Source organism: Coturnix japonica, chromosome 3 (genome assembly GCF_054131305.1).
Source record: "Coturnix japonica strain WE chromosome 3, WE-NBRP24, whole genome shotgun sequence".
NCBI classification, from domain to species: domain Eukaryota; kingdom Metazoa; phylum Chordata; class Aves; order Galliformes; family Phasianidae; genus Coturnix; species Coturnix japonica.
This window is the reverse complement of record NC_140665.1, coordinates 77,067,271-77,087,839: the sequence shown is the minus strand read 5'-3', so window position 1 is coordinate 77,087,839 and position 20,569 is coordinate 77,067,271. Positions and strand designations below refer to the sequence as shown.

The 20,569-nt window shown below is 37.5% G+C and overlaps 1 long non-coding RNA gene across 1 annotated transcript in view; it reads left to right on the top strand.

The window, feature by feature from the left end:
- The window catches only part of LOC146761512 (uncharacterized), a 32,104-nt gene extending 16,642 nt beyond the window's left edge, over window positions 1-15,462 (top strand). Inside the window, exon 3 of the long non-coding RNA XR_014944883.1 lies at window positions 14,986-15,462. This is a non-coding gene — a long non-coding RNA (uncharacterized LOC146761512). The remainder of the gene's footprint in view (window positions 1-14,985) is intronic.
- The last annotated feature ends 5,107 nt before the right edge of the window (window positions 15,463-20,569 follow it).

Below are 20,569 nucleotides of genomic sequence, written 5' to 3'. Positions count from 1 at the left end.
CATCAGACTGATGAATCACTGAGCTGGTGTCAAGTAAAGATACACTAGAGCTCTTTTCCACCAAAAAATCCTAAAGTCTTGCTTGGGACTCTGTAATTCTGGATCCTCAGTGACTTGGCAGTTGTCAATGTGATCTGTCTCAATTGTAAAGGGTGAGAAAGTAGGTCACAGAACGAAATATCATCTCCCCACACAGTTCACTCATCTGACAAACTGAATTAAGCTCTTTCAGAGGTGATGTGATGTCTGTATTAAGGAGGTTCACAGAAGTTAACCTTTGAAGAAAAGAGAGACTTTCTAGCTCCAGAGTGTGTTGAAGTGGGAAGTCTTGTGGTGTAGTGGGAGCATGCCTCCAGCTAGGCATTCTTAAGAGGGTGACTAAGAGCTGTGTTGGAAAGAAGAGAGACCATCACTTGGATGGCAAAAGACAGTGCTCTGACAACCTGGTGATAAGGACACCTGCCCGAGGAGAGCTGCCACCAAGTAAGTGTCTGGCTAATTTGGGATCCAGTTTGTGGTGATGAACACTCTCCTAAAAATGGGAGTTGGAAGGGGATCACTTGATCCTGGGTTCCACTCTACCCCTGCCAAAGCCTAGCCTGTGAATCCCTTTCTTCCCTCCCTTGGGGAGTTCATAGACCTGTGGTGCCTCAAAAGGTATTTTGTGCCAGCCCTGTCTCTGCTGGTAAAGAAACTATTACTCATGGGATAAAGTATCTGTTGACGTAATTCCATGTGTTATAATTTAGATTTCAGTTTAGGAACATTATCCTGTAATGCATGTAGCCATCATGTTGATTACACTGTAGTCACACTGTGTAGTTATTAGTTGTCTTTCCATAGGCTGTTTTGGTGTGGTAATCTACATACATGCACACAAATCTGTTTTTCTTTTTTTCTAATTGTCCCTCTGTCAAGTGCCTAAAAATCATGAGTCTGTTAAACAGAAAAGCAATAATATAAGACATTTCCCAGCAGATCAGATTTTTTTTTTTTTTTTTGACAAACTGACCAGAGGTTAAACTGAGCAACAAAAGTGGACTTAAAAGATTGTCTGTGATTGAAGGACTACATTTCACTCTGTTATGCATGTGTAAATTCAGAGTAGCTCCAAACCCAGGAACTTCATTTTCAGCATGTATAAATGTAAAGGCTAGAGACATTGTTTTTGCCTTGTGAATGGAAATATTATGTTAAAAAAACAAAAACAACAACAACAACAAAAAAAAACCCAACAAAAAAAAACCCAAACAAAAAACATTCAACTTCCTCATAAGTAACATTTCTATCCCGTGGAAAGGATAATAATTAGAAGAAGACACACATGATTTTTCCTTCATGGTTAATAATGAGGAAGAAGGGAAAAGCACATGTGCACTTGCTCAACAGGGAAGAACAGCTTTGATAAAGCTCTCTGTCATGTTAATTTTTGTAGCTGTGCACAGACCCATCCTACTTTATATACTATACTTTTATACTAGTTTTCCTACTAGTGTATACTAGTAAGTTACTAGTGAAATTTAAACTTGAAGTGTAAACTGGTAACTTACTAGTTTTGTAAGTGTAAACTAGTGAGACAAAAATGGATTCATTTTCACACCCTGTGGTAATTAAAAAAAAAAAACACAGCAAAAAACAAACAAACAAACAAAAAAACACAAAAAAAAACAGCCTCTACTGTTTCTTCTATTTAAACATTGCAACTGTCATATATTAGTTATTAAAATTACCATCAAAATAAATTTCCCTGTAGATCTTTAAAAAAAAAAAAAAAAAAAAAGACATTTTACTTCATCACAAGCAGAAGTTAAAAACTTGGAGAAATCATTATTATATTGTTTGAAAAAATGTTGTTATTGCTATTACTGAACAATGAAGGAAATGAATTTCTCTGCTATGTTTTGACTGTAGAAAAAAATGTTTCAGCTGTGCTCCATTTATGCTATTTCTCACATTGCTCTGCGGAGAACAGGTGGTTTGAGAGAAAGGAACTCATAATCTGGACATGAAAAGATATCATATCAGAAGCGAGATCTCAGTTTAGCTGTTCTTTGATTTTGTATTTATCAGATTATTCTGAAAGACTCTTCAAGAGGTTATTTAAGCCATCTGCTTGGCTAACCTCAGGCAAATGGACTTTCATATCATCCTTGATTCAGGTGATTTACACTTGTTCTCAGATCTTCAGAGCTTTCCTGACTGTAGAGTTAGTTCAGTTCAACATTTTTAAACTTGATTGAAGTGATAATTTATATATCTTTCTGGGGGTTTTCTACTGATGACTTCTTTTCATGTTCGCAGTGGAGAGCTGTTTATTTCTATCTTCTTTAAAGCAGATTTATGTATATGAAAACTGTTAACCATGTCTCCTTTCCAGATTACATACATCCAGGCTCTTTAGCCGTGCGCCTTCTGAAAATTATCCTTCTTACTTTTTTGCATCTTTTGTAGATCTTCTCTGGAAGCTCTGCATTTACTTGAATGAAATGCCCTAAATTGCACTGTACTGAAACTAGAAGAGAATTTGTTTAGGTATAGTCTGCTTTAGCTGGCAACAAAATCTTGAAGATATGTCTTAACAGGATTCTCTTTCTCACTCTGTTTCATATTACATTCTCTGTTCCAGACAATAAAAATCAGTTTATATCTTGGAGATTATAGTTGAGTAATCATAAAGAAAAATGTATGATGTCAAGATGAAGATAAACAAGCTAAAGGCAATTTGGCAATATGATAAAAGACTGGTTTAATTGTGAGAAATAGCCAAACAGATAAACAGGGAAACACAACTAAGAGTAAACACAGATGAAAACACTACTGGTAGAATTTTTGTTAACTCTTTTGAGAGAATTGTCACAATAGAAATATTGTGAATTATCAGGTTCTACTGACAACTGTAGAACTTTAATATCACTGATGACAAAGAATCCAGGTTAAACTGCACAATTAACTTTTTATTGTCATTTATTTCTGAGGAAACCATTATACATTGCAGAGATTAGAGAAAAAAATATGCGTGATATTGCATTTTACTTATTTTCCTATCCATTCCTGACTTGCCCTTGGGCAAAAATGCTTCCCTTCAGCCTTCATGGATGATAGAGCTCTTCCAGAAGTTCAGGTGAGTGAGGACATTCCTTAGTCTGTAGGAGCAGACTGACACCATCCTACTCCTCTCTTAACTCCTTTAAATTCATTGCCTGGGGATTAGCTCTCCCATATCGGAATGTCTTTATTCTTCCTTTGTAAAGAACATCTCTGTCTCCCTCTGTCCTGTCTTACATTAGGGAGGACACCCCTCTGCCAAGCATTCACTTGCTGAACATATTGGGTCAGAGAATGTTTTTGCAGTCGTGCAGTAACATGAGCATCAAGAACGGAAGGGGGTTCTTTGGCTGCTGAGAGTGATTATGTGCTGTCACACATAGCAAGCATATCATAGACGGACAGTCTGGTGTTTTCATAGAAAATCTATTCACCCACAACATAACACACACACTCACACGCACACACACACACACACACACACACAAAACCAAAAAAAAAAAACCAAACAAACCCAAAAAACCAACACTTTCTGATGTCCTCCAGTACATATTGGATAGCTGATTGATAATTAAAAATGGGATGAGCCACAAGTGACTCTCTAACTGGTTCTACCCAGGGCTCCTCAGTCTTCTGGCTTCCATTGAGTGGGAGCCTGGTTGCTTCGGTTGAAAGACAGTTATGGAAGACAGTGACCATTTGCCCTGCTTAGAGACTTGGAAGATCTGGAGCTGAGAGTATGATCACATTGATTATAAATGTAGCCTGTGCTGTAGGATACAGAACATGATTTATTTTGTGAACCCTTCAATCAGTATACTTGCTGTAATTCCTAAAAACATCAGCAGCCAGAAATCACAAGAATTACTTCATTAAGGGACTCTGTGGGGATCAGGAATTACTGTAACAGAAGATCTCTAGTCTATTTTGATTTTGCCATTACATCAGATAAATAACTGTTATTTCCGCTCTGGTGGTGGTTTACTTAGCAAATGAACTTCATTCTATTTGCTTTATTGTACTTCATGATTTATTTGCTTACTGCTGTTCACAGTGTGACTAAGCTGACCAAGGCTTTACTGCATTTGCACTGAGAATGCCATGAAGAAAGCTAAAGTAGTTGGTGTGTCTTCCATGTACAGGGAACATTCTATTGTGGCAAGCCACTAGCAACTTGATACATACTTAAACACAGGGTGAAAAAATGTTACACAAAACTGATGACCTTGTAAAACTGCAATGTTCAAACTTCTAATTTTCTCAAAATAAACTTGATAATCACAGCCTCCATCTGTTCTTTTAAAAACTTTTTTTCATTTTCAGATGAGTTAATGTATTCATCTTGATGGTCCACAGTGACTACATTTCTTCCCAAAACAGCTCTGAACCTCTCTGTGCTCTTACACTTTTGTCCTGGCTAAGTTCAGGCCTTGATTTTACAAGCTGTAAATGATGCAGGACTGAATTCTTCAAGCTCTTCTATTTTGCAGGTTCCTGTCCTAATGTAACTGACTTTTCCAGGCTGCTCTATTTTGTAAGAGGAGTCAGTTTGTATTAATCAAGGAGGGATGTGTTTACTCTTTAAGCCATTTACAGCAATGAACAGAGCCAAACCTCTGCAGTCACACTGAAAAGTAGACACCTTACTCCCACCAAGTCTTCCTTGTCATAAACGACCTGAATAAATGCTTGAATATGATATTTTTAAGAGTCAAGTAGAACCTCATGGTGTTGTTGGCTTGGTTAAAGCCATAGATGCCTCTGCTACAATGGGTAATGTTTGTCACATAATTTGCTTTGAGTTTGGGAGTATCTATGCTCATTTCACTTTTCACTTATTAAACACTCATTTTTTCTGTACTTAAGCTCCAGAGAATCTTGGAAGTTAAGAGGGAACACAACTTGCAAGACAAAAACATAATGAAATACAATTAAATTATTGGCAACACATTTTTGCATGGAACCTTTTGAATTAATTTGGCAGCCATTTGGAGAGCTGAATCAACGTTGCACCCAGAGGACAGGGGCACATACACATCCAGTGCTGAGATGAATCAAAACAAGAAAAGAGCATAGAATGGATGGAATATATGTACTATGGAGCTACATTCTTATGGGCCCCATTGGTCTGAGTAATTTGGCTAATTGAATTTTACCTCATTGCTGCCTCTGTGGCTAGCACTGATGGTTGCTCAGTAACTCTGTTTTTAAAATTCCCTATGCTTTGTGCTTATTTAATATTATATTTCCATCTGTTAATTATTTAAAAAAAAAAAAAAAAAAAAAAAAAGAAGTTACCAGCCAGTGTTGTACTTAGTCTGTTTATTTATTTAATTGTTTTAAAGAATATCTGCTGGAGGAGCACCTGGCAGGCAAACCTGGCTTATTTCTAGACTAGAACACCTATGTTAAAGTCACTACTTGTTCACATTATTGATTCTATGCATTTTGCTTTCTATACAATTTGTAGAACCTGCATTTTCTTTTAACAATTTTCCCTGTCTTATGGCACCATTTGGGGTTTTGATACATTAACAGTATAAACCTGAAAAGACTGTTGTGAGGGAGAATCATGTTTGTCTTCAAAACACAAATGATTCTATCTTGTCTTACTTCTCGTCTAAATGGCACAAGGTAACACTATGAGCAGTATTATTTTAACAATGAGTGAAAAAAATAGTAGACCATGGAAAGTGTGTGAATAGTTTTGGATGTTAGGATTTCTAGTAATCAGTGTTTTCTGATTTTCCTGTTATTCTGTCCAGTATTTCGTATGTTTCTAATATGTTTTTTTGGAATGACCTCAGTTGTAACTGCAGCAGATAAATTATACAGTAAGACTGATACCTCTATGCAAAGTTTCTGCATCATGAATGAGGCAGGTGTGAAAATACTTTGATTCTGGAGAGAGCAGAATGAATAGAACAAGCCTGTGGAAATGTTACTACTAAATCATTTCCCTAAACTTGAGAAATGTGCTAATAAATTGCTCAAAGAATGAGGTTCACACACCACTATCTGAAACTCACAGGAATAGATTTACTAAATTTCATCTGTTGTTTTTCTTATATGTTTCTAATTTGTCATGTGTGCAGAAAAATCCCACAGCAAATATGGCCCGTAACCACATTAATGTATGTACGTGTATAGGTACATATTCCTTGCCTATGAGGGATTTCTGGAGGAAGATAATTTTCTCTTGTGCTAAAACTGAAAGAACAGGCTTTCTACAGTGAAAGACTTACTGCTGTATTTCAGTTTCCTTGCTCTTTTCAGTATGGAGTGATATTGTAATACTTCAAAAACATTCTTGTTTATTTTACATTATAGTTCATAAATCACCTTTGAATTGTAACCCAAACATTTCCTAAAAAGGATGCACAACTTTTGGATTAACATTTTCCAATGATATTTTGGGCATCTATCAGCAGTTACAACAGAAACTGAATTTCAGATATAATTCCCAGTAATGAAAAGGCACTCCATTACATGCTTTAAAGACCTTCTGCTAACATGATCTAGGTATTGTAAATAAACAGTTGCGTGTGCTCAGTATTATAAATTCATTCCTCTGAGAGGTCCTCATTTTTCTGCTAGCACGTGCTGCTTTGCATAGGCCAAGTAATCGAAAAAAAATAGCGAGATGTTTGCAAACAGAAAGACCTGCTCCCTGAAGGCCACCAGAGAATCAAGTGCTACTGATTTGCACGGAGAGTCTGTAACTCCTTGCAAGAAATATATAACAGCAGAGAAATGCTGTCCATCTTTTAACAAAAAGTATACAAAGTCCAAGGATCGTATAAAAGTCTTCTGTTCTGGTCAAACTCTTAAGTGATGACACTCTCAAGACTGGTTTTATCTGTCATTCCCGGTGTAAACCTTAAACCATACTGAAGGCCCAGCTGAAGCACTTGATACCTTGACAAGGAGAGTTCAGGCATGTTTGATAACACGTTGGCTGCTGAAATTCTTACTCAGGCAGATTGTCTGCACTAGGCATGAGGCAGAGTTCCCACGGTTCAGTCTGCCAGAAGGTGCTCCGTGGGTCAACTTCTTTAGAGAGCTGGTAGATGTTTCCCATGCTGGAGCCAGGATACAGCTGATGTTGTAACAGTAAAATCATAGATTCGTAGAATCATAGAATGGCCTGGCTTGAAAAGGTCCACAAAGACTACCTAGTTTCACCCCCCTCATATGTGCAGGGTCACCAACCACCAGACCAGGCTGCGCAGAGCCACATCCAGTCTGGCCTTGAATGCCTCCAGGAATGGGGCATCCACAACCTCATTGGGCAACCTGTTCCAGTGCATCACCACCCTGAGTGAAAACCTTCCTCCTAATATGTAACCAAAACATAACCCTGTCTCAGTTTAAAACCATTCCCCCTTGTCCTATCACTAACTACCCCTGAAAACAGCCGTTCCCCCTCCTGTTTATATGCTCCCTTCAAGTATTGGAGGGCCACAATGAGGTCTTCCTGGAGCCCTCTCTTTTCCAAGCTAAACAAATCCAGTTCTCAGCCTTTCTTGGAAAGACTCAAGTGCCCCTATGCATAAACAAAAGACCTAGTTATCTCCTTTTTCCAAATACAAGAACATAGAAACATGGTGATTTTTGAATACAGGGCCTAGTTTTCACGTTTTCCATCTATTTCTAAGAAAAACAGAAGCTCCAAAATGCATTGTGAAACACAGCTGAAGTCTCCCGCAGAGTGCTGTGAGGAACTGTGTGATATGGTCATCCTTATGATCCCCACCAGATACAGAGAGCAGTATGCATGCAGGGTACCCAATGCAAACCTGTTGTGTGAGTTAAAGATAGTTTCCTTTAAAGCATTTGAAATAGCAGACACAGCTGGTGATCGTTTTCTTTTCCAAACAAACATCACATCCAGATCTGGCTCTTCCTACCCTTTAAAATTCCATTTTCTTCAAAAATTCATCCAAAGTAATATATTTGAGAAAAGATCTTAAAAGCACTGTGACTAAAAGAGCTCTAGGGAAACAAGATGAACTGATTAGACATTTTTCTGTAGTTTGATAATCCAGCAATCCTTATTCTCTTTTTTTAATTTATTTTATTTTATTTTTTTTTCGGGGCATTCAAAATATTCATTACTCTATAAACATCTTGTCAGATGAAGAAGTAGGGTGACAGACCATATATTATTTGATTGGCCTGATTTAAAATATTTGTTGTATTCTTAGTATTACAGGACTTACTTGTATATGTTGTTTTTGAGAAAAGGCCTATTGACTGATTCTATTTATTTATCTGAAGATACCTCAGAAACCAACGATCACAAATAGCAGCCACAAGCAGCAGTTGCAGATATTGACTGTGGCTGTGCACAAATGCAGTTGATAAATTACCGTATTAATTTTTTTGGTCCCTTTGAGTGATTGACTTGTCTGGAGATGAATGGGAAATGTTTTAAAGTACCTAAATAGAGCAGCACTCCTCCCTAAGGTGCCACTGCCTTTCCATGGGAATCAACAGCAACAGCAACCAGAGAACAACATGGTACAGGATTTATGATTTATCATATAGCTGCTCAAGCATGAGGACAGTTATGGATTTTATGCTGTAGGCATGTATTTTGCTAATTGCAAATGCAGGACAAATTAAATCCCACGTATGTTGTCAATGTTCACTTTCCATGGCTTGCCCTCCAAATTCTGCAACTGTAGTGCCACTGACATTATGTAAAACATATTCACCCTTTTTATCCACATGAAGTAATGGCTCGCAGAAAGAAGTGATTATGGCTGGCAGGTCAAACCTAAATCAACATTCCTTGTTTTTTTTAGAGAGACTAGTACAAATCTGTGAAGAGACTTCAAGGATGATCTATGCAAGAACGATAGCTGTGAAGTCCATACAACTCTGAAAAACAATTATTGCTTAAAAACACTGCTAAAATTTACATTCCTAATGCTCCACTATCTCTGAGAAAACTGTGAAACAAAGTCCTCTGAATTCTGACCTTAAGACTTTTGTAGCAGAGAGTTTGAAGATGTAGTTAGGGATGGTGTATAGTCAACACAGGTAAGAGTTAGTCAAGTCTTTCCTCACTGTGAGGTCATATAGATGGATGTCTTCACCAAGAAAAGAGAGCTGCTCACAGTCTTCACTGGGCAAAACATGGAAGACATTGATCTTCAGTGGATTTGAACTCCAATTCAAACATTTCTGAGATTGCTTCTCTGACATTTTCATTGTCCTATCTATCTAAGACTGCTCAATGTTGAGGAGCAGCTCTGAGCCACTGTCATGTATTCAACTGTTGTGATTTTCAGAATACCAGGCCTGTGATGGTACATGTGGTTTATATTTGGATACCTCAACACCTTCCGTAGAACTGTACATACATGCATGGTGTGTGGATATTGTCAGTAGATGGGCTTAGTTACTGGGCTGTATGCTGTCCTGGAATGAGTCTGGGAGGAGATGGGGCTGGGCGTTATTCATTTATCACTGATCTTCTGCACTCCTCCCCATGTCCGTGGAGCTTTTAATCAAAGAAGCTAATGCACATAGTGCAGAATTAAAAATTATCAGCTTCAGAATATTAAGTAGCAGTGGCATGGACACACATATGAAGAAATCAATGGAAATCCAAGGGCAATATCTGCTGTAATATATTTATAGTCAATCTTCAGCAAATGTTAAATGCTAACTGGTAGCAGATAAGCCATGAGGGCAGTGTTCCTCTTCAAGATGAAATGAAAGTGACCAAAAAGATGTACTTGTTGTCATTCTAGCAAACCCAATGTTTTCTTTGGTTTTCAGCTGAGAAATTATGTGAGTTATGAATGTCCATTTGTCAGTCATCATGCATTACAACACTTCTGCTCATAAGGCGTATCAAGATTCAGACTTTCTGAGTTGGAAATTCTTATAAAACAAAATGAACTGTAAACCTTTGCACAGGAATCCTACAAAAAAATTGAATTTCAGCAAAATGACACCTGCAGATTTTATCTCCCCGTTTCCTATTCTGAATGCCGCAGATGTGATAAGAAATAAAACTCATGATAATAACAATAGTAATAACCTAGTATGTAGTATATGATGAAATAGCCATAGTCAGGAAGAATGATGTCTGCCCAAATGCTTTTCCAGCAGGATGAATATATAATGCTTGTCATTTCTTTTCACTGCTTCACACATAGAGACTTGCTGTTTCTCATGCAGGTGAAGGGTTATTTGGAGACATGAAAATAAAAGGACTTCAATTAAACTTCACAGAATTTTTCACTTACCTCCAACAGATGAGATGTGAACGTTTAATGCATGCATCTGATGCTTACTATTTCTGAAAAAGATGACTTTTCAGGACCTCCATGCTTTTGGGCTCAGGAATACATTCATGACCAATGGAAGGTCACAGCTGACACTGAGCATCTGGACCTGTTTTGGAAGCTTTTGGTCTAGGAGCAGTATAATAAATAGCAGTTCAACAGAGTCCTATGAAAAAATAAACAGACCATATTATCCCCAACTTTTAAACAGTTAGGAAATGTGCCATCATATTTAGCATGAGCTTTATAGTTCTTAAAAAAGTATTCAGAAGGACCCTGATTTGTGAGAACTTGCTTTTGTTCTGGAGGAGCAAAATAATGAAAAATAATGCTGCAGTAGATAGTTGAAGTACCCCTAAGATCTTTGTGAAAATATGAGATTGCTTTTCACTTTAATCAGCAATACCCAAAGTTATTTTCATGAGATTTATTGTGAGCTCCATCTAATTATGCTTATAAATGTATTTAAACTGTATTACTGTATTTCGAGGTATATTCTGCTTTTTTTTTTTTTTTTTTTTTTTTTTTGTTCTGTTTGAATCTCCATACAAAAATGGCATCCACTTAGAGCTGGTTTCAGAGCTGAACGTGAAACCAGCCCTGAAATGGGCTCATGTTAAAGTGTGGATTTGGACCCTTTTCTGTTTTTTTAAAAACAAATGATGATAACATCTGTTGGTTTTCATTGTAACACACAAGATTAACTGTAGTATTAGTTTCCCAAAGTGCTTTAAGCAAAAAGTATATAAAGTTGTGCCAGAAATACGATGAATAATGGGTCTGAACAAACTGTGAAACTGTATGGATTCCACTATCAGACTGCATTAGATAGAACTCATTAGGCAAATTCACGATTTTTTTTCCGAGTTTTTAATTTTCTTTGTTGTTTTTTCTTGCTCTTAAGAACCAGAAATCCACATGCTGTTTATCAGCCATTGATTGGGAAAATAATTGGTAATATTTAACAAAAGAAAACTGGTTATATATACTTCATTACTAACTATGAATTTATCCACTGCTCTGTTGAATGTGGAAAGAAATACTTGTAGAGATGTGGGAAGCAATGTTGATTTCTTCTATACACATCATTAAATGTGTACGTCTTTTAACTTTCCCTGCAAGTACCTCCAAATGCCATCATTCTGAACTTTTTAACCCTTCATTTTACTGCTAAGCGTGACATCATATGGTGTGCAATAGCCCTTTGCCAGTCTGTATCAGCAGTCCTAGCTGTGTCCCCATCCAGGTCCCTGTGCAACCCTGTCTCCTTAATGACAGGACAGCATGAGTAAAAAAATCCTTGGCTCCTCTGCAACAACTAAATATCAATGTATTATCAGTACTATTTTGATTAACAATCCAAAACTTGGCAACATACAAACCTCTGTCCCATCCGAGAACATGACGCAGTTTAAGCTAGCATGGCTGCCAAAAGGCAACATTCAGGAATGTGTTCAAAGGTGGGTGAAGAAAGGGGTCTGCTCCTTGCAATGGCATCAGGAATTTGGATGTTCTTAATCCAACTATGAAACCATACTCTGACAACATTAGAGCACATAAGAATGGGTGTAGGGTGTCCAATGTTTAAAATCCCATTGCAGAACTGGTTGCTGTTAATGTAGACAGAACACCATCTTCAGACTAGGAATATTTTGTGTAAGTATTGTAATTTCCATCTCCTTGCAATTCAACCTACTAGAAATTATTAGATTGATTCCAGAATGGAAGTTAGAACTGATTTACAACTCTGTTCTACAACATATTGAGTGGAAAAGAGTTATATAAAGCTAATTCAAATTTGTACTCATTTTTCTTTTCTCCTTGTAAGTTTCGGTTTGTTTTACTTTCAATATGTTTAACATATATATACTCAATATATTGCAAATATGATTGATGAGATATTTCTGATATGAAATAGGTTCTGGAAAAGTACACTTGTTATTTTCCGTAATATTTTTTATTGTACTGTTCTCTTGAAGTACTCCTGAAGTAGTTCTCAGAAGGGAAGCCATCACTTAAGTTATTTGTCCAATCTGGCTATAAATCAGTGGAGAAAATATTCCTTCATTGGCAGGCACTTGGATGGGATGATCTAATCACTTTTTCCATCTCCAGAATGGAGGTGTCTAAGATTTATTGCAATCTTAATATAAATTCAAGACTGTGGATAGGTTTTTTTATGGCTTATTTTCAAGACAATGACAAAAGAAGGTCAACATCAGTACAAGATAACTTGTCAGAATATTAAAATATGTCAGTCCGAGTTTTGGGTAAAGTATAAGTAGATTTAGAAGCATCTGAATGTGAGGTATTTTCTCATCTCTGTTCTTTTCTAACATTATAAACTAATTAATTATGTTACAGAGAAACTATTTTTTCCAATCAATTTAAAACATGACCTACAGAAAAAACTGCAATTTCAGAACGATGTTAAAACAATGTAATTGCTATTCTTCCCGGATAATATTGCAGATAATCATGGCCTCTTTATGACAAAGGTTTAGAGAAGGAGCCAGAAAAAGCACAGAACAGGATGAAAACGTACAGGTGGACTTCTGTTGCCTTGTTCAAAGATGTAGTCTGACTGTTCTTAATTTAATAGCTCTCTCATCCCAAGCTTTTTAAACCTCAGTAATAGCTACTTTTTCAGCCTGAAAAATCCCAGATTTTACTTTAGTGACTAGACATCTACTTCTCATCTAAACCACCCTGGAATTCAAAAATAAGGCAGGTATAAATACAATATCCTGCAAGACTTTTCTGATATTACTAGGCAATGTAAACGACATTCTTAGTTGAAAAGTACAGCACTGTTAAAAGGCATGAACAAAAGAGAGGGCAGCATATACACAGATACGCACAACTCTGAAAAGACTTTCTGAAATGCAGGTGCTAGGGTAGCAGGAAATATTACTGATAGGTTATTAAGATGCTTAGTGAACAGCTAAGGAGTAATAGAGGAACAATAAAGGAATGAGGGGAACCTCTCTGATAGGGAAGGAAGGGTCAAAAGGATGTTCCATAGAAATGATAAGAAACATTGGGAAGGACCACAGACAGGGGTTGTACCAGATAAAGGAACACAAATAAATAAATAAATACATACATAAAGGAATCTGAAAGTTGGCCAGTCAAAATGGGATTAGCAGTATAATCTGTATTCTACAGATTCAGCTAAAGATGTAGAAAGGGAAACAGAACCAGAGAAACACAGTTGCTATTTATGGATCCAGCTGTATGTTCTCAAGGTGATGGAAGATTACACAGTCTGTGGGCACAAACAGATGTCTGCTGTGTCCTTGGCTCAACCTAGTTCCTACTGTACACATAAGCTGTGCATTTTGTATGAGTCAGTATTGATGCAGTCTTTTTGGAAATGCAAATCTTGTCAGTGTGTGATAGATGAGACCACTGAAGTTATCCAGGCTGTCTACAGGACACTTGACAAATTCCTGAGGTTACAACTTGTCACTCTTCTGACTTAATTGCATTTCCTATTGGCTCTGCCCTGCCACAGGAAAAAATGTTTAATTGTCATTTTGCCATACTCTTCTGAAGAATGAGATCTCAAAAGCACATTCTCATTTGGAAGGTTGAAGGAGACTGTACGCCCTCTGATAAATGAGGAAGACGCTATAAGGCACATGCTTCCACTGACTGTGAGTTTTGGACTGCAAGATGGAAGACAACTGGAAATATTACCAGAGAATATCAAACCTTTGGTATGAGTTGGCACAGCTGTAGTGTCAACATGGTCAGCAAAAAGGGTTTGGAGTTAGGAGGAGATGGTTTGTAGGAACAATCTGAGAGGAAGGGTGGTATCAGATACATGCTATTAGAAAGACAGAATTATTGACCCTGAGCAAACTGGGAGAGCAATGGAGCTGGAATGTATTGTTTTCCACATGGATGGAGCATCAGAGAGAAATGGGAACATGAAAAGCAAAAAAGGGCAAGGGAGAAGAATATGACTGAAGGAGCTGTGTATGAAGACAAATAGGAAAGATGAAGGAAAAGTAGAATAGAAGCAGTAGGTTATTAAATTGTGTAGGGAAGAGAAGTATGTGAGTGTAAGAGGAATTAATGGTGAAGTGTGATCCCTATAAAGACAATGATGAGGAAAAATATATCTCCCAAACTGTTGTATTTTCAGGTTAAAACACAATTATTTCTAAGAAATACTATACATTATTAACCTCCAGATAAATATATATAATTAAAGTTTGAATTCATATATCAGTGAAATCAGTGGCAAAATTTTAGATCAAATCAGTCAAAAGATGACACAAACAGAGCATAAAACACAGCTAAAAGAGAAAAAAATTCTCATTTTGGCTTTATATATAGCAAAAAATAAATTCACTATAGGAAAAGTATTTTTCCTACATTCACCCATTTACTTTCCACTATTATTCAAATGCCCACATCACTTAAAGACTACAGAATTGGCTACCCATTTGTGAATGCCTCATTAACTATTCATCATAGTCATAAGTGCTAGCCAAATGTTTCTTTTGGACTAGAAATGTGCAATAGTCTTTTCTTTTTAATGCAGTTGTTGCTTCCATTATGTTATTTCCTCACTGTTGGCTTCTGTTCTAAGATTCAGTCTTTTTCTTGTGATAATTTGTTTCAGGTCACAGTGTCCATCGGCTTTGCTTCTTTGGAAGACCAAGTATTAGGAAGATAAATAGATATGGTCACTGGCACGGAAAATGGAAGAGACATAAATGCAGAGGAAGATGTCCCACAGATTCATAGCATAGGACGTCAGCAGAGAGACACTATTATAACTAGTTTGGTTTAACTGACACAGCCTACAGACTTCTGGAATGTCTTATGAGAAAGTATTGACTCAGCAATGTATCTTGGAAACTTCTGCCTAAGAAATTACCTATAATATAGTGATTGTGGTTCCTCTGGGAAAATTTAATTACTGGACAAATTCAAGTGTTAAATATAAGATCACTCAGTTTCCAGGGGAGTCCTGGCAGGCGTTTGACTTGTTTACAGGAGAAAGGGAATTCCTTAATGCAGGTATTTTCTGAAAGCACCTTCTTGATGTTTCACAGTGAAAAAGTAAGGATGTGAGCTCCATAAACTGAAAAAAAGTCCACTCAGTTCACAAGTGATTGTTCCAATGGAAGCAATTTTTTTATTTGTTTTTTTTTTTAATTTTATTTTATTTTTATTTTTTTTTTATATATCATGTATGTTACACTTGTAGCAGGATTTCCGCTTTTAAGGTAATGGCTGAAATACTGGCCTGCACTCATACATCAAAGATTGTATTCATCTTTTAATACCTTGGTAATCTTGCTATTGCCATGATTCAGACCAAGAAAAATCCTTCCCTTTCTCCTTCCCTTTCCCCTTCCCCTTCATATTCATGTAGTGTATGCATAAGCATTAATAAAGGTTTACTGCAAAAATCTTGTGATGTTGTCTGTCTTTTTTACACCTTATGGGGCTACCAGCTTCCAGAATTTCCATATAGCTCACATGCCCCTCTGACATGTAATTAATTTGAAACCCTGGCATAAATATGCAACTATCTGACTTGCCTGTGTATTCTGTTTATCTTATGGCCAGAGAACTGACATAGGGAAAGATCTGCAGCCCCTCAGAACAGCAGTTCTTGTCACCAGCCTGGCAATATTTTGCACCAAATGGTTTGAAATAAAATTTGTGGAATGTACCCTGGGGAACAGAAGTTCTAATTCTTGCAGATAAGTGAAAATATTTTGGGGCTATATTTGAGATTTGTGAGTGGATTGTAGCCTTAACAGACTTCTTAATACAATTAGTACTGCAACTATAGTCATTTGCATATAATTAGTCTTTACTTTGTGGTAAAGTTATCTGAGGGCATGAAAGGACAAACAAAGGTGATGACAATCAGCTGGGGGCCTTGCTTACTATATTTCAAATGTTAAATATTTTAGGTTAGAAAGATGACAGACAGAGGAAAGGCTAAGCTGTTATCCAGAGAGGAATATACAAACATCTCAGATTTGAAGAAAGCTTTTTTGTTGTTGTTGGATGACAATAATTCTGATTCTGAACTGTTAGAACATCTTTTTCTTCATTGTAATTGATCTTATTACTCGTTTACTTCAAGCAGAAGATCTTTTTCTTCAAGACATGCATTACAGGAGGAGTTTATCCCCCACACATCCAGCACTGATAATAAAGCATACCTGCTTTCTAACACTACAGCTTGAGTCTTAGAGAGTGCCCCAAGCACAGGAGGGATGTGGAGCTGTTGGAGCAGGTCCAGAGAGGATGATCAAAGGGCTGGAGCACCTCCCCTATGGAGAAAGAAAGGTTGAGGGAGCTGGGCTTGTTCAGGCTGGACAAGAGAAGGTTTCAGGAAGACCTCATTGCAGCAGGTTAGCTAGTAGGAGGAAATTTTTAACTCAGAGGGCAGTGAGGCCCTGGCACAGCTGCTCAGGGAGTTATAGATGGTCCTGTCCCTGGAGGTGTTCAAGGCCTGGTTGGATGGGGCTCTGGGCAGCCTGATCTGGTGGGTGGTAGTCTGCCCACAGAAGGAGGGCTGGAACAGGATAGGCTTTAAGGCCCCTTTCAACCCAAGCCATTCTATTGTTCTATGGTTCTATGGTTAAGGTGTGAAGGTATTGGCCACATGATAATTACTCTCAGTACATGCTTTTACTTTGATATTGAATCTTCTGTCTGAATATTGTTTTCAGACAAATTTTGCAGCACCCTGTAATCGTTTAATCCAGGCCAAGTTCCCTTATTTCACTTCCAAGATTATTCCCCTAACTCACTTCAGGAAGGAAATCTCCCAAGTCTTACTAAAGCTGAGATATATGATATATACTGCTTTCTACTATCCTTAGTGTCACTTAGAGAAATGTATTGCCTGACTGAAACACATAAACCCCATGTTGCTCATACAAGTAATATATGAAGACAATCTGCTAAAATGACACAGTGATTAATGCTACTTAAAATGATGTCTGCGTGACCTTCTTTGATCATGTTAACACAGTGCTCTTCATCTGATTCTGATTCATCTGATTCTGCTTAAATATGGCTGTGAATTTTGGCTCTGGGACATTCTTTCCTTTGAATACTATTTTTGGTTATGCGTTTCTCATGAGTTCTTATTAAAGAGAGGTATAGAAAAGAATTCCCTGTATAGAGGAAATTGTTACCTCCTGCTCACTTTCTGTGACATTTCCATATCCATCTGACTTAGGGAGCTGCATAGAAAATTTTTCTTTCTCTCCTGTCAGAAGAACAGTGCAAATCACCAAACAATTAGACCACCAGGTTAGACTCTACTGGCCCTTATTTTTGAAGGATTTGTCTTTAAATCAGTGAAAGGCAAAAATCTATCTGGCACATGCAGAGACAATGAAAAAACATTTTCTTAATAGTAGCTTCCCTGTACTTCTGTACAATCTTCCTTTCAGCCATATACTTTTAGTTCTGTTTGCATAATGTTTTGGGAGACATTTTATGAATATTTTTGAAAACAAAAATAAAGCTGTTCTGAAGTGCAGTGGAGTTAGTTATACATTTATTCTGGGCTTTAAAAAAAGATAATGATCAAAAGAATGAACCCTGGGAGTAAAACAGACAGAACCCTTAAAACAACTCTTGAAACATCTGGAATTTCTGATCAAGACATTGTGGATGTTGGTGGTATGTCTTTGAGAAAAAGCACAGAATATTCCTCCATATATGAAAAAAACACAATCTTGGCTGATTTCCTCTTGCAAAACTTACTTGTTTCTTTCCCAGCACTATTGTAACAGTGTTACGGGTAGTAGCTGTGTTCAGACACTACAGGAAAGATATTTTCCCTTAGTGCTGAAGGACAGTGAAGTCATGTTGCCATGGTAAGTAGAAAGGATATATCCACTCTGATTTATTATAACCATATTAGGGTTCCTGAAATTCCATCTACAAGAAGAATACAAGAAGAACCTAATTTCTTCAGTGTACCCAGTTTACATATGCAAGGATACATAAGTGTATTTGAAAAATAATCTGTCTGAAGTGAGACAGAGGAAGAAACACTGTATTCCATCATATCTGAACGTAGGTTGTTTGTCCTGTTTTTCAAAGCACAGTCCTTTCCTCTGTGATAATTTGTCTAAATTCCTTCTACATCACATCATATATGGACACTTCTCTTTTAGGAAAGTTGCCTGCAAAGTGTGGTCTAGACTAATTGCTATTTCTTTGTTTCCTGACAAAAATCCAGCATTTCTATTAAAATGGTCTTGTTGTATAGATTAACTATTGATGACATTCAAGAAGCATTGGCTAAACCTATGCTAGTAAGCTAGCAGTAGCCAAGGACAGTCATCTGCCACAGGGCTATTCAGCACAGTCTGGCCAAGTCCCACCTCTTTAACTTTCTTACCCTATGAAGCAGGTGTCTGTGTCCAGGTGTTTGCTGAGCAAGAACTGTATCCCAAGCCAGCTCCCAGGCTCTGCCCAGGACTCATGTGGGAGAGCTGAAGGTTGTCTGGCCAAAACCTGCCTGGAACCATGCAGGAGATCAAGTTCTTATGTTTGGAAATGTTCCCTGGCACTGCTCTTTTCACTTGTGTAAATGTAGCCATAGTGTCTAACTTGAGAACACTGGTAAATGAGGCTACCAGAACAACAAAATTACATTGTTTAAACCAGATTATTTTAAAAATTATTTTTAGAGGATAGTGATTTATAAACTTATAAAAATTGTGATTCCATTTTTTTGACTACAAGATTAAAATGTATAGATTGCTACAACTGCTATACATATGTATCTTTTGTAGCACAGCACATGTAGTTGCAGACAGGATAAAAAATGTTGACTTATAAAGTGCTGTGAATTTTGACATCATATTTCCTGCCTGGACTTACATCTTTCTCCAGACCTCAGTGCTGGAGAGACATGGACCTGTTGGAGTACATCCAGAGGATGTATGAGCCCTACTGAAAAGGATGTGCGGGTACTGGTAGAAGGCAAGCTGGACATGAGCCAGCAATGTGCCCTTGAAGCCTGGAAAGCCACCGTGTCCTGCACTGCATCAAAAGAAGCATGGCTAGCAGGGTGAGGGAGGTGATCCTGCTCCTCTGCTCTTCACTGGTGAGACCTCACTTGGAGTACTGCAACCAGATGTGGAGTCCTCAGTACAGGAGAGACATGGACCTGTCAGAGTGTTTCTAGAGGAGGGCCACAAAAGTGATCCAAGGGATGGAACATCTCCCAGTGTGGGCAGGCTGAGAGAGCTGGGGCTGTTCAGCCTGTAGAAGTGAAGGCTCCAGGAAGTGGTCTTACAATATCTAAAAGGGAGCTACAGAAAAGAAGGGAATAGATTCTTTAGCAGGATCTGTGGTGATAAGACAAGGGCAAATAGTTTCAAGCTTAAAGAGGGTAGATTTAAGTTGTATGTAATTCTTTTACAGTGAGGATGGTGAGGCACTTGAACAGTTGCCCAGAAGTGTTATGGATGACCCATTCCTAGAGACTTTCAAGGTCAGGCTGGAGCAGGCTCAGGACAAACAGATCTAGCAATGGATATCTTTGTTCACTGCAGAGGAGTTGGATTGGATGACCTTTAAAGGTCCCTTCCAACTATAACATTCTGTGATTCAATGATTCTATTATCAGTTGCCCAGCTCCGGGCTGTTGGACCTTCATAGCAATTCCTCTCTGTTCTCCATATCCTGCTGAAAAAACATATATTCCAGCTAGAATCGGTAAAATATTTGTCTTCCCAGGAAAGGATGAAAGAAAAGCAATTTGAACCATTATCTTGAGTATTTTAAATATCTGAAATTCTAGGTAAGGATGCTCCATCAGCACTCTAGTAATAAGGGTAAATATCTTGCAGAGTGCCCCTTCTTGACTTAAGGTAAATTGCTCAGCCAGTAGTATTAATTTAAGGTCTTTCCAAAGGTTTCAACTTCTCATCAAAAGCACATACTCCATATAATTATTGTTCCACTTACGTCACATGGAAGGACATGTATAAGCTTTTACACTGAAGGTGTGGAATGCCATTATAATGACTTAAGTAATCCTATTGAATAAATACATATAACAATTCTTGGAAAAGAACATCCTGAACAGTTTAGTTTTCAGGAGCAATGGAAAGGCCAAATTCATCCAGCATTCTTTCTATATTTAAAATTGCAGTTCTTCTATTGTGATTAAGTACATAGGAAAAATGAACAACCACATGCTAGAA